We start from the raw sequence: 19,889 nt of genomic DNA, 5'->3' as shown, positions 1-19,889 counted from the left end.
TGCCTTTAATGACCGCTTACATCATGACCTTTATAGAGTGTGACCACATTCAGAAAAAATATCATTGCACTATATAAGGAACTGCAGTTCATTGTAAGACAATACATTTTGTTCAATGGCACCCACAGGACCACACTGATTGTATGTGATTCTAATAAAAATGCAGTTCCAGATATGAATCTGAGGCCAGTCTCTAGGTATTTGTGGTTCCCTGCTGGTAATAGACTCTGGGTCCAGGCATAGCACACACAAATTAGGACTGCGTTTTTCTTTCGGAAACACAACTTCCCTGTTGGGAGCTGTGTTGCGATTGCTTATCAACTAGCACAGAGCCTGCTTCAGCTCCTTGTGTACCGGCGGGGGGTCCGCGTGCATGCACATGTGTCTGTGTACACATCCACACCACAACCACCTCCGCCAACACTGGCCCCGTCTGGCCTCGCAGGTGGTCTCAGAATCACAGTCGCACTATACACACTCCGTTGTGTATGTGGATGGTATCTCCTCACCTCATCTCACCTGTTTCTCATCTCTCTCTGTCCATCCATGCATCAGTCCCTCTCCTTTCTTTCATCCATCCCTCCTTCTCCGGTTGTTACAGTATCAAAATGTTTTAACGAATAAGGTTAGCTTTCATTCTGAGGATGTGGTTCTTTTTCTTATGAATACCTCATGAATTAATGTTTTGAATACAGGATTGTTAATACTTTAAAGAATTTAAGTACTTTCTCTCTCTCAACCACGTACTTTTTCTCCTCCCATTGTCCAACAATATGGAACAAAGTTATACCCAAAGCAGACCAAAGGGAATCCCAAACCCTATGTGCCTGAATTAATTTTTAAAGTTAAGACATCTAATTTGAAAGGGAAACAAGGACAGTAAGACCCAGTCCGAACAGAGCTGGGGGTGATAGACCCGATCCAAAATGGGTTCCAGTTTTGGGTCCCTGATATTAGGAGCCAGGTGGACCCTCTAATTAAGACAACACAACAAATGCCGTAGAGGTGGTCTTAAGAACCGCAGATGTTTCCTATCTTGTGGAAGAGAATGCAAATGCCCCAAAACAACATTTATTTATGTTCGAGTGACAAAGCCCTCTATAGTAGTTGTAGGACTTTTGACTGTTGTAGACTAAAGGAGGAAGTAGTATGGCGTTATTATAAATACACAAAGTCAGCAGAGGCAGGAGGTGGAGGGATGGCTAAACAAAGCGTTGGACTTTAACACGGGAGACTGCAGTTCATTTACTACCGACAGTCAACCTTGATTTCTTTGTACCACAACTGTTGTTCTTCCCTAACCTTAATAACAACATTATAAGTATTGTAACCATAATGACAAAGGCCCCGAACCTTAACTAAGCACTTACTTTAACCCAAACCATGATCTTCCCCTAAACTTAACCAAGTTGTTTTCGTGATTAAATCTAACCCGACCTTAACCATGGAGGTGTCAGGTTATTAAACAGGTTTTTCTAAAGCTTGGCCCACACAGGGTACGTCAGCAGCGCGTGGCGGCTGCAGAACCCTCTTCTAGAGATTCGAGGTCTCGCCTATTTTTACCACGAGCCGTTTGGTTCACAGCAAGAATAAACAGTGAAAGTGATGTATTGACCATACATTGACATCATATCAGCAACATTACTACAGTGTCAATCAATGTCTGTATCTGTAGAATATGTCATGGACATGAAAAAAATCAACACGTCCTGCTTTAATTCAAAATAAAAGCCCTGAAGTGTATTGTTTTTTTTTTTTTCTTTGGACATAATTCCTTCATTTGTTAACATGAGGCTTTTATTCTGGACAGTATTGTAGATAATGCAGTGACTTGCAGTGCTCCATGATTGAATAAAGTACGGGGTTTAAATTGTGGACTATTACTATTATTTACAAATTAACACACGCTTCTTAACGTTTTTCTGACTAAAATAAATATAAATTACATTTATAATGAAATAAATGACCATTCTGAAAGGCAAACTCTATGTTGAGGAAAGGGCTGGCAGCAGCATCCCAGTAGCAGAAACGCTGCCAGTGTGGACAACTAACGCGTGGGATACGCAGCAGTTCAGCGAGGCAGCCGCCACGCAGTATAGCCTAAGCGTAAACAGTGAAACGATTTTTGTAAGGCACTGACACATGATGTCCTGATGATGCAGGTGTCAGATCAGAAAACATTTCTACAGTATGTGTCGTCCTGAAGGGAAGTTACAATCACAATATATTTTTTGTCATTTCATTTAAAGAACTCTGTGTGAAAACAAAACTGTACCAAAACAAAAGTATTTTTTATGATGACGTATGGAGGAGGTGTGTTTGAACCTGGAAGGATTAAAAACACATTAGGCTTTTATTTATCGATTTCTCCTGTGTTTTTAATTCTACAACTCATTCGATATTTGATCTAAAAATCATAATCTTAAATCATGGATTGGATTATGGATTTCTTAACAACCAGACCACAGAGTATCTGAGTAAATAATGTTAGCTGCCCCACTGGCTCTCATCAGGGTTGTGTGCTACTTCCACTCCTTTTTATATATTGTGTTAATGATTGTACAGAGGAAAGCACATCCTGAAAAATGCTGATGATACTTCTGTTCTGAGTGTACTTCAGGACAGGTAACAGGACCATGGAGCTGTTCCAGATGAGTTTACTGATAGGTGTCAGGATCATAACTAAAAATAGAAACGCCAGTAAAACCAAGGCTGTGGTCATTATCCCCTCTTCTAACCACAATCAAAGATCCGAGGATTGACACCGTGAAGAGGTATTACTGATTACAAATTCATCACTTTACATGGCAACATTTCAAGTCTATCTGTAACAGCCTTGCTTTTACAGGAATATTGACTTTCTGTGCCAAAATTATGATTTTAAGGTAGACAGGAAAAATGATTTACTGAAGTATTTTTCTGAATCAGTGCTCTCTTGGAATATCAAGTGCAAAGTTTCTTGTTTATTTTTTTCTTGAGATGATAGCTTCAGCTGCAAGGAATAAAAAGTAAGAGATAAAATGTATTTATACTTTGTGCGATGAAGGTTACACTTTCACCACTGTTGTCCACCAGCCCTCTGCCTCTGTTTGTTTTTTATGCATTTACATATTTATACATATACAGTATGCACTTGACTTATATTGTGTTGGCTTATATTGTGTTCCAATATAATATAATATAATAATAATGCTGCAAAACAAGTTTCCCGTGAATTAAAATTAAGTAGTAACCAAAATGCAAGCAACGGGAACTAAAATAAGCCGTGAATACATACTGTAGATAATTGAGGTTTAAGCTGTCGATTGGTTGAATCATTATTTTACAAGAAACAAATGCAGAGATATGAATTCATGGGAAATAAATAAAAAAATACAAGTACAATTTTATGTTTTTGTATACAAATTTCATTTTAGCACAGAGCAGCAATTATACCTGACTGCCCAACACGTTCTCATCCTATAACTTTGTGTCACTTTTCGATCACGGTAAGCATGTACTTAATGTTGTGAATTAAAAAAAATAAAAATACTTGCTTGGCAATAAAACCATTATAGTGGTTGTATAGAAACACAGGAAACAAAGAGCGGTGTCCTGGATGGAAGCCTTGTGTATGTTGAACCCATCCACCTCACCTCCCACCCGCCCTGTGTGTCATTTTGCTCTATAAACTACGTCACCACACTCCTGGCGCACTTTCGCACGAGTGTTTAATATTGACGGGGATGGGTTTACATTGTAGTTTATGGAAAGTCGAGTGCATCTCATACCGACGCTAAGGGGTGTCTTGTGCATCGGTACGGCCGTAGCAAAGGGTCTGAATTTGCCGCCCTGAGGCTGGACCGCCACATTACTTAGCTGACACTTTGACTGGTACATGTTTACTGTGTGCCAAGCAATTTGAGCTGATTTTAGTTTTTGGAGGGATCTGAACACTTGTCAGGTCAATAACAAATATTGGGGCGTAGAAATTATGATATTTTATATACTGGAAACATTTCAAGATCTGTAACAAAACGGTGTCTTTCATTTACTGTTTTCTTTCAAATAAATCTGAGGAAAATATACAGCAGTATACAGCAAGATATTAATCCTATTCGAGGTCCACAGGTGGACACTCAAATGTGAATTGCCTTGCTGTGAATAGCCTGGCAATATAGCCGAATGAAATGAGCAATATTGCAAATGACAATGACTCTGAAGGCTTCAGCTGCTTCTCTTCCATTTAGTGCAAAATGGCTGCCTAGTGGGAGACAAGATGGCATGGAATAGGGTTGGACAGGGGGACATTTATAGACCATAGGGGGTCAATGCTTCGAACTTCATTCAGTGACCGAGACACAATGTGCCACCTGCAGAGTGAGTGGAGGCCGTGGAATAATACTAGACCAGAGAAGAGCTGCGGAACCGGGGGGGTTTGCATCTGTGACCCAAAATGGCCGACTGCAGAGAGGCTCTGGCATGAAATGACATTTGTCAGAGAGACACTGGCTGGCTGTGTAGGGGGTCAAACTGTGGAACTCCTACAGTGGATGGATTATACTGAAGAAAAAAAAATAATGTATAGCTTTACCACAGACAAGTATATACCATGTTTCAGGACTATGTCATGTAACACGACACTGCGATGCTGCCTTCGGTAATAACCATCAGAACATAGTCACAGTTGAAAGCAAAGACTTAGGACGCATTCATATTCATACTATCTTATTCAGCTGTCAAGACACCAGCGAGATGGGTTGCCTCTAATCTCTTTGTACACACCGAACACATTAATTCAGGTTTCATAGCAAACAAGGAAGTGCGATTGATTTTCTTTTTTCTAAATATAAATTCTTCTGTCCTTCACAAAATGGATTAATTAGGAAGTCATAGAAATCAGTCTACTAGGATAGCTTCTTTTTTTCCACCTGTTCTCACAAGAAATATCATCATTTGTACAAAATGTTTTAGTCATTGTGTTTCCAAAAACTGTGAACAACGTGGACTCACTTTGTTTTACATGAAAGGAAGGGCAACCCTGACCAAAGTTATTACCTAATGCCAAACAAAATAACCATTGTATTTAAAATTACAATAGACGACTGTAGTATTGTTATGAAAAAAGATATGGGTCATTTTGTATGTGATATTACATGAATATTGGTGATTTCTACCGTGTTGTTCAAGATGAATTTGGTGGCACAAAATGGCTGAATAAGAAAAGAGAAGTCACTCATATGGAGCAACATAACACACAAAGACTGAGTTGTGGAGGATGAGACATCACACAATATCCAACCCTGTCTCCTACAAAATGGCGTTCCCATACAACATTCAGTTATGCTTCTCCCATATTACGGTCACAGTTTTAAACACGTGATTCACATTGTAAAATGAAACAAAGCAAAATGAAGAAAAGCAACAAAATGACTTGGTTAGTTTGAGTAAAAACACATCATGGTTTGGCTTAAAATGACTGTTTGTTATGTTATTTAAAACGTGACTTTTAGTTTCACACTGGACACGAACAGCGGTTTCCTGGGTGAAAGTGTTTGTTTGACCCATCCACCACCCCGACTTCCTCCCTACACGATCATTAGAAATGTATTTGTGATACGTCAAAAACAAATGTAATCTGCGACAAAATACGTCTCCCTCGAAACGTAATTCACGACGCAGTCTCGTTGTCGGGGAACGTAATTTTTTAGGAGACGTGGCTGATATTATCATAACATGCTCATTATGAGCGTCAGGCTATTTTAGCAGTACCTTACCTCTCTCGCGGTACATGAACTGGCTGCCCCAGGGACGACACTCTGCCATGGAACAGAATCAGACAGAGAGACACTGCTCGTCCATGGGGGGTCGAGCAGAGCTGGGTTTCCCCACGGAGCCTGTGCGCTGCCTACTGAGTTTCCCATGACCGTTCATTTTGTAAGGGCTTGGAAACATGATGGCTCACGAAGGCGGAGGCACAATACACATAACAAAGCACACTGAGAGAAGACGGTACAGTGAAGCACTGCTTTCAGCCGACCTTGCCTCACTCTTCACGTCATCTGCGCTTTGTCGAACCACTCGTCCTTTCATAACCTGTGGATGGGAAGCTTTTGTTCTTACCCTTCAGTCCATCTTCCACTCTTCAGTTTCCAAAGAAACTAAGCAATTTCACAGGCAGGAGAGGTGAAGGCCTGTTTTATCCAGACCAATCCAGTTAGGTTTTTGCGTGCGGGGAATGGGATTTACTGATTGAAGAGAAATGGAGGAAACTATATTTGCTTCGCTTTCTCTTGGCTTTTAATAAACATAAATGTACTGGCCCTTGCGTGATTGTTTTAGGGAGTCATTATTTTGTAAATCACGTTTCTGATCCTTCAACTCACATTTGTTGTCATCTCTTTCTCTACCCACCCTTTTTTTCTATCCTCCAGATTGGTATCTGCAAAGAGTATTTCTTTTCAACATAAGAGGACAATAATCTCGGACAAAGACACACTGCCCGACTTCACAAGGTCAAAACACACCGGTAAGATTTTCATTTTTGTTGAGCTTTGAATACATTTTTTTAACCCATAAATATTAACATCTCAGATAGAAAACTGTGGTGGAATTGTTTGGTTTTCAGTTAATTGCATTAGGAGTTGAACTGAAATGAAAACACACAGTGGAACGCTGACTCTGGAGTTCACAGTCAGAGTTCAGTGTCAAAGGCACAACATCACCGTGATGCTATTAGTTAATGTAATTACACAGATGAGCACAAAATCGAGCATCAGTGGAGTTTACTCAACACAGCATCAAAAAAGGAATAAAATGGACAGTGCGTCATCTCACCACACGACAGGCACACACACACACACAAACACACGACGAGCCTTTAATAGCCTAGCATCAATGGAAACTTTTAAGGTCATGACTCACGAGTAACATCTTGAGGAGACTGAGGCGGATAATTGTGACAATTACAGTCATTTGGAGCTTTCTTTACTTCTTGTAATCCAGATTCATTCACTCCTCTTTATTTTGAAGTCATTTTACTTGATTTTCTTACTAAAACATTAAAAAACATTTGTTTTTTTACAATGACTTGTGTTACAACATCAGCTCCTACCAGAGTACATATTTTGCTGTGAATCGCTGCATCTGCTGTTGGTAGATTGGTTCTCTGCAAGATGTCAGGATTGGATTGGGTGCTGTGATGGTCATGCGTAATTCGCCTTCTGAGCCCTTTGCTTATTACAGGAAATGATGTCAGTAGACAGGGGTGTGACCTCGTTGCACATATGCATGTTCATTGGCTGTCCAATGTTGCCATGGGAAAGCCCCAGTGCCTGGGATGAACACATTTCAACATGGGTTTGCCTTTTAGGAGCTCATACAACCGCATGGCTCCATTGGAGTCCACACTCGGTGAGTAACCAATTAAAAGGCTGCCTGCAGAGGCAGGTCAGCCAATCGGCTTCATGGCAGTTTGGATAGCTAACCCAATCACAAAGCAGATTTTTTTACTCAGCCCACATGTACTACGTAAAACAAATTACGGTTGGCTTTATTTGGTTTCAGTTGACTGGATTGGTGGTTCTGTTAAACAGGCAAGGGGCATGCTGGGTAGCATGGCGGAGCAGGGAACAGCGGAACATGCCTCACACTCTTCTGACAGTCACAGGCCGCACTTGACGGTGAAAGATTATAGGTCTGGCCCCCTGTGGAAGATAAAATAAGAGGCCAGTCATTCAAGAAGACATGCTTAAAAATACAGAGTAGCTGTGGGTGAGTTATTTATATATCAGTGATTAAAAGCCAATCAAATTCTTTTACTTCATAAATCAACTATTTCTAAAAAAAGTCAGTAAAATCCACATGGGATGGAATACACAACCTTTTATAGAGCAAATTATTGAAAAAAAGAAAAGAAAAGAAATTGAGACCAAATTACATCAATTAATTTGTTTGAAGCAAAAGTATAAACAATAATTGATGTTACTCCACTGATTAGTGGAGTAGTTAGTCCACTGATTTTATTGTATTTTAAATGTAATAGTATCAATGTACATTAATAACTGTGTAACAATATTATCATAAGTTTACCATAATTGTAAATCAACGTGTTTCTGAGTGACCCAGTGATTGATCAGTGTGCTAAACATTAAATAGTGAAAGCGATAAGATATACAAATTTGGTCACTCACACAGCACTCACTACACATATGGCAAGGTAGTGTGCACAAATACACCTGCATAACAGGCATACACATACAAATATTCAGATACTATTACATACATACATACATACACACATACATACATTTTACAAAATTAAAGTCCTGTTCTTAAGTGACACGTAATAATACAAATCACAGTAATAACACATAGCAGTCATCTATTTAGTGTCAACTTAAAAGAGTTATCCATGACTTATATGATCTTGTGCAAGTAATCATAAATGCCTATATTTGTGACTGGTATTGTTTATATTTTTTATGTGTACATATTACACATGTTCTTATCGACCTTAAAATAGTAATGTATACTGACAAATTACACTAAAACATTTTTTTTCTAGTAGTTGCACTGCAACTACATGGTCATTTCTTTCAAGTTCTTACCATAAGCAAATGTCATCACTAAAACAGTGCTAAACTAATCTTTTCGATATTTTGAATCTTTTCCAATGTAACTTTTAAGTGACACGAAGAGCAGAGAAATCCGAAAGTATGCTTACACTGATCAGCCATAACATTAGAACCACTGACAAGTGAAGTGAATAACATTGATTATCTCGTTACAATGGCACCTGGCAGTGGGGGGGATTAGACAGCAAGTGAACATGTTGATCTTTGAACTTTGTGTTGGAAGCAGAAAAAATGGGCAAGCGTAAGGATGTGAGTGACTTTGACAAGGGCCAAATAGTGATGGCTAGACGACGGGGTCAGACGAGGCTCATTGATGCATGTGGGGAGCGAAGGCTGACCCGTGTTGTCCGATCCAATAGAAGAGCTACCGGAGCTCAAATTGCTGAAAAAGTCAATGCTGGTTCCGATAGAAAGGTGTCAGAACGCACGGTGCATCGCAGTTTGTTGCGTATGGGGCTGCGTAGCCGCACACCGTTCAGGGTGCCCGTGCTGTCCTAATGTTATGGCTGATCGGTGTATAATGCTGTGCTTTCCAGAGTATCAACTTGAGTTCTTCATATTGAAAGAGCCGTTCCTAAAAGGTATGTGGAATCTATACACAAGGATAAGAAGTGAGAGAACAGAAAGCAAGAGAGAGAATAGAAGTTTTTGACAGTCATCCCCACCAACAACGAAGGGTGGTGTGTATCCACGCTGTCCTATTTTTCACTCCTCACTCCGGGTATGGTATCACACTGTGCATACTCTATGTGTGTATGCTTCCGTGTGTGTTTGTGTACATGCTCGTACATATGCTGTTTGACTTGAAATTACAAAGTGTGCATTGCACACAGGTCTATCGTAGGTGTGTGTTGCACACAGGTCTATAATAGGCGTGTATAGCACATGTGCTGGGGGGATGTATATATCTTTGTGTGTGTGTGTGGTTGTGTGTGTGTGTGTCGGAACCCCCACTGGTGCTTATTTGCCATCTCTATGACAGAGCATACAGCTGCATCTCAAGACAAACTAGGCCAACAGCAGCTCTGTGGAGATGGAGCTGCTGACATTTGGCACCTGTTATCCAAACCTCTGAAGACTTTGTTATATCAGAAACTCTCAGGTGTGAAGAACTCTCTGTGTTCCTTTTTTCCTGACCTGGGTTTCTTTCTTCTCTACTTATTTCCTCCCTCTCTTGTCCAAATAGCACAACATGCAGGCTATGCATTTGTGTTAGGCGATGAGAATCAACTGAGAAACATGTCTGAGTGTTGAAGCCAATGTCAAAGATTACCAATACTGTAAATGCTGACTCTGATTGACTGACTTATGTTTTGTACCGCTCCGTTCTCAGAATGAACAAAATATATTAAAGCAACTGTAAGATATCACTAAAGTAACAGCAAAGCTGCTGTATTTTTCTGCCGTGGTCAGAGGCATCATGTTTTTGGGTTGTCCGTACATACATTTTATATGTATCGTCTGACCCATTGTCGTGAAATTATTATCTTAGGAACGCCTTAAGGTTTCTGTTTGGTACTATTAACCAGCTTGTAAACACCGCTCTACCTGCCATTCCCATCTCATCTCCTAACGGATGTGAAAAATTAGTGTCTTATTTTGTCGGCAAGATCGATGGTCTGAGGTCCAAATGACGTGTCGTATCATTGCTATGCCGATGATACACAGATCTATTTCTCCAAAAAACAATAACCGGAATCAACTGTCCTCCCTCCATGATTTCTTAGCTGTGACCAAAGACTGGATCGCTCTCAACTTTCTCCACTTAAATCCTGATAAAACTGAAATTATTTTAATAGGACCCGGAAATTTTGCAACTGTTGTTGCTCAGTTTATTGGCCCATTACGTTCTAATATCAGTCCTACTACTACGAATCTGGGTATCATCTTTGACCGGTATATGACTTTTGACCATCATGTCACTAAACTTGTCCGGTCCTGTTTTCTCCAGCTAAGAAACATTGCAAAAATTAGATGCATCTTGTCTTCCACGGATCTTGAACTATTAATTAACACTTTAATTTTCTCCCGTTTAAACTATTGTAATTCCCTCTATACCTGCCTCAGTCAATTTGCTGTAAATCGACTATAGTTGGTTAAAAATGCAGCTGCTAGGTTATTAACCAGAACTAGCCTTCGGTCTCACATCGCCCCTGTTCTGGCATCCCTCCATTGGCTTAATGTAAAATTCAGAATGAACTATAAGATCGGGCCTTTTCTGTCTAAGCTCTATCCCTCTGGAATCCCCTCCCCCAATCTATCAGAGCTGTTCAATCTTTGGACTGCTTTCAGCAGCTTCTAAAAAACCCATATTTATAGGCAAGCCTTTTTATAGGCCTCATCCACTTATGTTTTTGTTTGTTTTAGTTTGGTCTGTCTCTCATTGTTTCTGTGTTTCATATTGTAATTATGCTTTGGTTTCTCTCATTGTTCAATGCTTTATTTGTGTGTGAAGCACTTTGTAACGGTGTGTTTTAAAAGGTGCTATATAAATAAAGCTTTACTTGCTAACTTACTTACTTACCTCAAAAAATATTTTTTTGGCCATAACTCAAGAATTAATATGCTAATTACGAATTATTTTACACAAATGTCTTAACAGGATAAAATGATTATGTGATGACATTATGGACAGACATGGATGTAAACTTAAACTTGACTGTTTGGCGGAGTCACACAACTGCGAGTTGGTAATTACATTTTTACTGTATTTGTAGTTTATTCAATTGTAGTTTTATTTTTCAATCCAAGGTAGCTCTGACAGTATAGATATATAATTGAATGTGCATGCTGCTCCACAGCTTACTCATTTACAACACTCTAGCCTACTGTATGTTGGTGGGAGGACCTTGTTACCCATCTTAAAAAAAAAAAAAAATTATTTATAAATGCTTTTTAGGTGATCCAAACTGCATTCTATGACCGGAATACCTGGCTTAGATGTTACCACTTTATTACCATAACACCTGAAAGTGGGAGGACAAAATATATAGTTTTTCCCCCTGTTCTGGCACCACTGTGTGGTCCTAGCCCTGTTGTAATGTACTGTTGGCCTGTTGTGTCACTGTCCCGCCATTGTTTGGAGAGTTCTATCGTATCAAGTTAATTAACTACAAATACAGTAAAAATTTAATTTCTGTAACCATTGTCTGTCTGCTATATGTTCAGATTGGTTTTCTTTCTCTCATGAGACCAACATCTCTAAAATTTAAATTTCTTGCCAAAGGGGCAAGAAAATCTGACATTTGTGAGTACAACTGTCTTTGGATGGAGCACACACTCGACTGCTTTCAAGGAAGTTATGACTGCTTTTATTTAAAGGTAAGGAATTGCCCACCAGTATCCGTTTCAACACTAGAGTCTGAGGAGACATAATCGATCCGTGGCATCTAAATCAGTGAGGATGGGCCGGTCTTTAGTGTTGCAGGCCTACTTTGTGGTTCAGTCTTAGAAGAATGGTGTTTTCAAGTAAAAATGAGCCTGATGCTGCTTTTTAAGTGCTGTATTTTGCATCTCAAACCAAACTAGGACAAACCAAAGCTTTGGAGATGCAGAGGTGACATTTGGCATTCACAGCAAATCTCCACAGAGTTCCTCTCAGAAATTCTATTCTTATCTTTGTTTCCTTAGGTATGTTTGTTTCCTCCCGGTTTCTTTCTGTCTGACTTGCTTACTTTCTTTCTCGCTTGCAATCCTCTGAAGAATTGAACTCGGGGAAGAATTCTGTGTCCATTCAACCTTTGATTTGTTTCTGTTTCCCTTATCCACATTAAGTTCCATTGTCATGTAATGACAGGGACTAGGAACTACAATGATGGTCAGTTTAGTGGTCCAGTAGTCTGACTCAACAGATGTAGTCTGTGGGTATAAGCCTGCCATTGACCGCTTATTTCATCCGGCATTCTTCTCCCGGCATTCTTCTCCCTTCCGCTATCTGCGCTATCTATTTTGCAAGGGCACCGTCGCTGCATCCTGTGCTTTGCGCCGCCCAAGAAGGTTGTGATTGGTTTAAATAAATGTTGTTCTTCTTCTTCCCTATAGCAGAATGATAGCCAGACCTTTCTTTACCGCTGACACAGCGCTGTGGAGATGGAGAGGTCTTGGCTATGCGAGACTAATGGTACAATGGTCTGAAGATCAGATAGTTAATCTGTCTGTGTGTCTGTCCAACACTTTGATTCTCAGCAATAAATAACGGCAGCTAGATTACCATTCAATATGCTATATAAATCCTAATTTGACTTTGGCCACATGAGGCCAAAAGAAGCCCAGTAAATAAAGTAATGATCATCTAATGGTTGGATTTACATGGAATTTACTCACCATGATCATGTTCCCCAAACACTGTTTGTGGTGGATGGACTTTGGGGAGTTTGTCCTGATCTGAATCGAGGGTCAAAGGACTGGATGTGTCGTATGCTGTACAGATTGTAAAGCCTCGTAACCTATTACCATTCTGCCCTCCTTTTTCAGAGAGGTAGCGTTGGGGAACAGGGGATTTTCGGTGGTAAATAAAAAGTCAGCAGTATGCCACAAAGAAGTGGTATAGCCTACATGATCTGAAGGCTGAGAACCTGAAGATTAATTTGAGATGCAGCTCAGTACTGTGTGCCAAGTTGTTGTAGTCATAAATCAGAAATAAACATGAATGAATTAATTAAAATAAATTGTGACAGTGTATAAGGGCTTAGAACATTATGATAGAAGTATATGATATCCCGTGCTCTATTTTGGCTTAAGTTGTTGAAGCAATTTCTGAGTTGATACCATTAGGTGCTAAATTAAAAAAAAAATTCATAGAAAAAGCCATGCTGTGATTTGGGATTAAAAAAATTTAACATTGGAGATTTCTGCAAGAATTGCATTTTACGGTGATTGAATGGTAAGCACTTCTGTACTGGAAACTGCTCAGAAACCCCCTTATTGTCAATCTAGCTAGAAAAGCCATCCATCCTCTGAATGCTCTAGGTCTGTAGTTTGTGGCTGTAACGTTTCATCAGGCTGTGATTATCCTAGAGGTCACCACAGGTCATTTTATACAGTGAGCTCAAATTTCAAAAAATGGCCTCACCATATGAAATGGCTACTTTTGGGACTAACATCATCACATATGAATACAGTTGGGCTCATTGAAATTCCACAAGAGTCTCAGCTTTACAGTGATACCCAATTTATGTAATTCCCAGACTGTTTAGGGACCCCAAATCACCCCATTTTAGAAAAGGCCAAAATAACACATTTGTACTGAATACAAGCAACTGCAGGGTGTTTGTCCAAAACTTTATGTGATTATCATAAAGTGGGCATGTCTGCAAAGGGGGGGAGACTCGCGGGTGCCCATAGAACCTATTTCCATTAACATATATTAAGGTCAGAGGTCAAGGGACACCTTTGAAAATCGCCATGTCAGTTTTTCCTCGACCAAATTTAGCGTAATTTCGTAGCGCTATTTAGCATTCTTCTTGGCAAGCTAGCATGATGTGGCTGGTAACTATGGATTCCTTAGGATTTTTTCTATTGTCATATCATACCAGGGCTCTTCACTGAGCCCAGCACAACCTCTGAAAGACAGAATAGCGGCACTTCTGCGTTGGCTTCATTTCTCAGCGCCGGAGGTTGCCGCTTGGGTATATTGCTCAGATTGTGTGAAACTGAAACATACTATCCTATCTATCATGTTATTTATTTTTTGTTGTGGATTGTGTAGAACAATTCCATTCATTTAGAACACTGACATTGTAATTCTATTTAAGGAAATACCATCTTTTTTTGGATGATCTGGATGGATTACTATTTGTTTAAGTTGATTACAGGGAGAGAGAGAACAAGAGAGAGAGTGGCACACTGCGGTGTCCATTCATAAGCTTGTCTCAAAAGAAACGGTTTATGTTTTCAAGGCAATATAGAGACGATAAAGTCAGACAGGAATATTCAGCTCTACTTCTCGTCCTGCCTGAGTTGTTTTCTAGGTTCTTCTACTCTCAGTGAAATTTGCAGCTATGGAATTAGACAGTCACTGTGCATCTGCATTCTAAACTGCTGATACACACATTCTACACAGCTGGAAACTGACGTCTTAATATAGCTAACATGAAGGATGGGCGAATCCATCATAAAGTCAGTGGCCTGTCATGATTGGTTTTAGACTTCACACATGAGAGTAGCGTAATAAATGTTGTTTTTCATTTTTTTAGAAAGTTAAACTTTTTATGTCTTTATTGTGTATGTACATGTCAATGTATGACCCTGTCATTTAGGATGGGCCAGTTGGACAAGTGGGCCGGCCCAGGCCCGTTAGTCCCACCCACAACGCCGCACCATTCCCATCAGCCTCAGCTGTACTTTGTGTTTAGTGCTAATTAAGGCATGCTAACACACTAAGCTAAGATGGTGAACATAGTAAACATTACTCCTAATAAGGTGGCAGTAGGCAGAATATATTTGACATCATTGGACAAAAATCCCATAATAACCTTTCAGCAAATTGTAATTCAAATGTTCTGAGAGAAAACTAGACTTCTGCTCCTCATCATGGCTCTGTTTTCAGGCTATAGAAAATGTAGCCCGTGACGAGAGACTTTGACCAATCACAGGTCATTTCATTGAGCGAGCGTTCCTATTGGCTGTGCTCCGGTCATGTGACCGGAACTTGGCGTTCCTTCGCCAGATTTCACAATGGCGGCGGTGTCACAAACGTTCTCATTTTACAGCTAAACCGTGCACTACAAGATGATTCTGAAAACATTTGAGGAGAGAAATAGGCATTAACGTAACAGAATATTGATTCATATTTGATCAGCGCTACCTAGTTTGACTATTTGGTCGGAGTTCGCGAGTGATTGACAGCCAGCTCTCATAGACAGCAGCTGGACAGCGGACCTCAGATCAGCTCTTACTGCTTGTTTTCCTCCGGTATGTGAAATCTTGCAGATGCCGTAAGGAGCACCGGAGGACACAAAGGCACACGATTTTTTTCTGCTTACCTGTTTCATGCACTACTATCAGGATATACTGACCGTTTTATAAAAATAACTTTTTTTAATCATATTTGCTCCAATCTCGCCTACTGATGCTTTAAACACTGGCCTGTTAGCATGGTTATTGTGAGCATGTTAGCATGCAAGCATTTAGCTCAACTGTGCCTATAAGTAAAGCCTCACAGCGGCGCTGGCGTGGCTGCAGACTCTGTGGCAGTGCTGTTTAGGTTTAATTTGGTCATTCTGCTGTGTATGTACCTGGATTCTTTTTTTTTTTTGACATGGGTGATAAAAAACAACATCAACAACCACACAACTGACACCAACAGCTAATTCACCTGACCGACTGTGCGAGGAAACATCATGAGTCCATGAGTTGTGTACAGTTTGTATTTGCTCCCAAAAATGCTCTCTCTCTCTCTCTCTCTCTCTCCCCCCCTTTGTGTGTGTGTGTGTGTGTGTGTGAAGCAGAGATTGAGAGTATTCATAGGCTCTCATTTCCTATTAGTTTCCAAGAACAGAATGGTGTTTGTAGCAGCTCTGCCTTATTATGCAGTAAACAGGCGTGTCCGACTGCAGAACCTTTGCACAGAAAGAGCAGAGCAAGTAATAATGGGTGAGGTTTTGGGGGAAATACACACCGCCACACAAAGACACACACACACACACACACACACACACACGCACACACACACACACACACACACACACACACACACACACACACACACACACACACACACACACAAACACACAGGGGTGGACAAGCAAGGGTAGTGTGCGTAGTGTGATAACTTCATCTCAGCGTGGGGGCGAGTTGCGGGAGAGTGAAGCGCCTGGGGAGAAAAGGATTATGGGTAGGGAGTGGGGCGCGGCGTCGACACCGCACGCTGAGAGAGAGGACGCTTGACCCAGACAGAGAGAGAGAGAGAGAGATGCTCGCACAGTCGCACACATGTAGAGACACACACACAAAGATGCATAGCTTTACTTGTTGTGCTGCACAAATGCACACATACACAATAAGACTTCACTCTCCTCAAACACACACTCAAATAAGTACACACACGGACACTCATGGAGATGTTCCTCTCTTCTAGTTGCACAATGATTCCCGTCAAGGAGAGTGCAGAGAAAAGAGCAATCCCTTGACCCTTACAAGGCGACAGATTTATCAGCTGTCCGTGGTCTTTCCTTTTTCGTCCTTCCTCTCCATTCCCCTTTTATCTTTTTCTCTGTTCTCTTGTTCTCGCTATTGTCTGACTGCATGGCATTCCAGTTACCATGGCAAATGACACGCAGAGAGAGCATGAGCTACGTGATTATAGATCTGTGCATCTCTCACACACACACACGCACGCACGCAGCGGCGGCATCACACTTGGTGCACTCTGACCTTTTGTTTCAGAAAGATTTAACAAAGTGTGGAAGAAGACGAAAAAAAGGCAGAGGAGGGAAAGAACAGCAATTAAAAGATAATTATCTGCTGGAAAAGGGCCACAACTTTCATAAGGTCTTTATTGCTGTAAGAAGGACGGAAGAGGAGAGACAGAATGAGTGGATTCCCCCGCAGCGTAAATGTCAAACCCTTGCTTTGACCTTCTGCTACTTTCTTGTAGTTCTGCTTGCGATAGATCCTAATCCAGATCGATTGCTTACCACTTGAATTGCAAATCCCCCCCAAAAAAAGACGTGTCCATAATTTGCCAAAAGCATGCAATTCTGTCCGATCCTTGAAATATTTCCATATAGAAATCCATACAGTCAAATATATCAAAGTTGCCTTTTTCATACAAACAATCAAATTAATAACCGGCCAGAAACCCAGGTCACATCAAACCAAACCTTTAGAAAAAACAACTTCCTTACACATTTATATTAAAACCGTTCCATGTGAGTCCTCTTCTCAGGCAGCACTTACATCCAGGCTGTGTATCACCCCCAACGAGGTACACCAATTCAAAATCTCAGCAAGCCATGTCTTACCTTCAGCCTGAACAGAAGCAGCTCTAACCTATAATACCTCAAATCAACAACTGTATTTTTAAAGCTTGCAGGTGGCACTGCAGAGCTTGAAAATGCTCTCAAAATTCAGTTTGGGCCACAATAATCACACAAATCTGTAAAAAAAAAAAAAGGAAATCAATTGAATTTAATAAAAGTATAGAAATGGTAATGTGCATCTCTACTTACAGTTAATGGCCACAGTGATCTGTGATGTCTGGTGTTCATTCTACAAACAACACTGACATCTCTCTCTCTCTCTCTCTGTATTGAAGAAGACTTGAAACGAGCGATTGAGACCATAAACTTGTTTTCTGTTAAACTTCTATACAATAGGACTTATTTTTGCAACTAGAGGAGTTGCCCCCTGATGGCCATTTGAAAGAATGGAAGTTCTGTTTTGTAAGCCTCCTGGCTTTGTATGATTATTCATCAGAGTTTTCTAAGGCACTAGGGCTCAGCTGAATACAGTAAATTGTTTTTTTGTGGACATTCATATTTGTGCCTTGGCCTTGTGTGTGTGTGTCTGTAGGTACACTTTTATTGCTATCTTTATGAAGACCAATTTCAGTTTCAGACCATCATAGTGAGGACATTTCTGCATTGTGAGGACATGTTGGCAGGTCTGCTAGGGTTAGGGTTAGACATTTAGCTGTGATGGTTAAGAATAGGAGCTAGGTAATTAGTTATATCAATAAGAGTCCTTACAGGTATGGAAAGACAAACGTGTGTGTTTGTGTATTTTCTGTTAGTGTAGGTGTGACACATTAACAACTGACCTTCAGTGTAGCACTTAATATGATTGTTGCAAATTGCTCAGCAGCCTAAGACCGTTGTGTATATTAGTGAGTATTCGTTACACCCACTACAGATTAGTGTTCATTTGTAAATCACTGACACTGAAAGCACTACGGCAGATCTGTAAAATCTGTTTGATCCATACTGTTATAATATGTATTGTATTAAATATTTGTGTAATTCAGTTAATTTGGGCCCGAGCACCGACAACGTCGGTCCAAGGACCTATTGGATCTCTAATGATTATTATTCTATTGCCATTCTGAGCGAAAAAACTAGGTGCTTGGGCTAATAGACTTTTTTTTTAATTTGACACGTGCGTGAAATAGATATCTGATATGGGTTTCGTGCTCGGGTTTAGCAAATTGGCTCGATAGCGCCCCCTATTGAGTATCCCCGGCGACACGTTTCACCTAGATGTATGAAATTTGGTTTGGTAAATGGAACATGTTGAGACGTAAAAAAAAAAAAAAAAAAAGCCGCTTGGAGGTATACCATAAACCCAACAGGAAGTCAGCCATCTTGAATATTGGGTCGGTTTTTTTTACCATTTCCAGGCGCTGTACTTTAACGAACTCCTCCTAGAGATTTAATTTAGTTAATGCTGTTTTCAACAGATGTGTTGTTCGGCCTCCATTGACTAAGGTTCCAAGGTTTTGCAACAGGGCTTTTGTTTCAGGGTCACAAAAGAGGCATGCATGTACTTGGTTACAGTCATTCCTGTTTGGGGAATACAAAATTATATCTGCTACAAGTGGCAAAGAATAGGTCAAGCTGGAAATTGAAAATATGTTTCAGAGATACCCCCCTAGGTAGCTAAGACATCCTGTGACATCACTGCCATGTGAAACATTCCTCTGCCTACCCAAAATCTGCGTACAGTCTCACAGGATTTCCCTCTTTTTGCTCCCTCTTGTTTCTTTTTTTTGGGGGGGATGTCAGATTTTAAAGATATTGTCTATCGGCTGACAAAGACAAACCCTTTGCATATCTAAATGACCTATAACATTTCAAATATATGTAAAATATTATAAATATATGTGTAGGTCAAATTCCAACTTTGATGCCGCAGAGTAAATTATGATACACGGTAAAAAAAAAAAAAAACTCAATCACACCAAAGGCTTAAAGTCAAAGGAAAGTGTTATGATGAATTGCTTGTTGATGAGTGCTTTCACCATAATGTGTATTGCGGGGAAAATTGGAATGATCAGTGGAAATTGCTGTTACTGTCATTTGTCTGAGAGTTTGAGAGCACTTTTAGAAAGTAGAAGTGCGGAGGTTCATATTGTAAGTCCTCACAATATAGCTGCAAAGAACTATAAACTTTGTCTGAAAAAGAAGGCAACAGTGCTTTGTTTTAGGAGAAGGTAATAAGAGAAGATAAATGTGATGTAAATTGGAAAAACTTATTTTATTTAATTGCCAAACATTTTTAATTCAGGTCATGATTGTTTTGCATCATTCATTTATGCTATTCAACTTCATAATATGA

General features: G+C 40.1%; 1 long non-coding RNA gene across 1 annotated transcript; it reads right to left on the bottom strand.

Moving 5' to 3' along the window:
• Positions 1–373: 373 nt before the first annotated feature.
• Positions 374–19,061, bottom strand: LOC119485473. The gene is made up of 3 exons (XR_005206276.1): positions 18,711–19,061; positions 17,433–17,437; positions 374–385 (listed from the first exon to the last, which is right to left on the bottom strand). It is a non-coding gene; the product is annotated as an uncharacterized LOC119485473 (long non-coding RNA).
• Positions 19,062–19,889: the final 828 nt, after the last annotated feature.

This window comes from Sebastes umbrosus, chromosome 3 (assembly GCF_015220745.1).
Source record: "Sebastes umbrosus isolate fSebUmb1 chromosome 3, fSebUmb1.pri, whole genome shotgun sequence".
NCBI classification, from domain to species: domain Eukaryota; kingdom Metazoa; phylum Chordata; class Actinopteri; order Perciformes; family Sebastidae; genus Sebastes; species Sebastes umbrosus.
The sequence above is the reverse complement of the archived record's forward strand: the minus strand, read 5'-3'. Positions and strand labels throughout refer to the sequence as shown.